The 1,403-nt window shown below is 43.8% G+C and overlaps 1 pseudogene across 1 annotated transcript; it reads right to left on the bottom strand.

Moving 5' to 3' along the window:
* Positions 1–469: 469 nt before the first annotated feature.
* LOC308655036 (dual specificity protein phosphatase 18-like) lies at positions 470–1,034 on the bottom strand (annotated as a pseudogene). The gene has a single exon. The product of its transcript is annotated as a dual specificity protein phosphatase 18-like (transcript).
* Positions 1,035–1,403: the final 369 nt, after the last annotated feature.

Below are 1,403 nucleotides of genomic sequence, written 5' to 3'. Positions count from 1 at the left end.
GAGGGGGATAGTAGGGGATAGGAAAGGTAGCAGAATACAACAGTCACTAATATGGCATTATGTAAAAATGTGGATGTGTAACCGATGTGATTCTGCAACTTGTATTTGGGGTAAAAATGGGAGCTCATAACCCACTTGAATCAAATATATGAAAGATGATATGTCATGAGCTTTGTAATGTTTTTAACCACCAATAAAAAAATAAATAAAATAAATAAAATTAAATTTAAAAAAAGAAAGAAAAGAAACACCATTGCCCCCTTTTTTTCACCTCTAACAATCAAGTTTAATCTTTAAAGATATGGATTACAAAGTTGAAAGCTGTGGCATCGCTTTCTCTTTTTTTGCCCTTATAAAAGGTATCATCTGTTGCTTTCCTGTATCAACAAAGATCGTTCAAGTTCAGATCCTGATATAGGATCAACAATAGGTCTGTAAGCTGACCCAAAGCAGAGGCTTAGGGGATGATTTACAGTGGAATCATCAAACAGACATCCTTCTCATAGATGTCAGGGATCATTCCCATTGGGGAGCTGACCATGTGTATAGCATTCTTACCAAACAGCTGGAACTCATATTGGATGAGTTGTTCCCAAAAGCCAGTGTTGGGTGGGATGATGGGCCGGCATGACTTGGTCCATGTGTGGGCATCCAGCAGGGACATGGCATGGTACTTCATGAGGTAGGCAAGGCACAAAGTGGCTGAGCAACTCACGCCAGCGGCACAGTGTAGCAGTGCAGCCCTGCTTCATTTCCACACTGTGGATGTGGTCGGCAATGGGGTCAAAGAAGTCATAGAGCTCAGAGATGGGTGAGTCAGCCACAGGCACCTGTGTATACTGGATATCCTCATAGATGGCATTTACCATCTCTACTGAGACATTGATGACTGATGTGATCTGGTTGCTGGACAGCAAGAGCTAGTTGTTGGCAGCCACACCATTGCTGATGTACAGGCTTCTGGTGATCTATGAGAGGCCGCTGACTGAGGGCTGCCGGAACTGAACTAGGAAGGTGCACAGGGGTGCTGTCATCAAGGCGTTGGGTAAGCAGTTGATGACACATGAGGCCTGCATTTTTCTAAGCTGTGTCCCTGGAAAACTTAAAAGGACGCTGTGATCTGGGTGTGGTGGCACAGGTCCATAATCTCAGCAACTGAAGAGGCTGAGGCAGGAGGACTGCAAATTCAAGACCAGTCTCAGCCATTTAGCTAGATCTTCTCTCAGAATACAAGGGCTGGGGGTGTGGCTTAGTGGTAGAAGGCCTCTGGGTTCAATCCCCACTACCACAAAAAATAAGAATTCTGTGAAAATTTAAAGGAGATAATCCAGGTAGTGTTGAATATAGAGCCTGGCACCAAATGAGCACTTTAAAACTGATAACTATCTCTTCTTGCTGTTGTT

This window comes from Spermophilus citellus (assembly GCF_964194105.1).
Source record: "Spermophilus citellus genome assembly, chromosome: 8".
Lineage (NCBI taxonomy): Eukaryota > Metazoa > Chordata > Mammalia > Rodentia > Sciuridae > Spermophilus > Spermophilus citellus.
The sequence above is the reverse complement of the archived record's forward strand: the minus strand, read 5'-3'. Positions and strand labels throughout refer to the sequence as shown.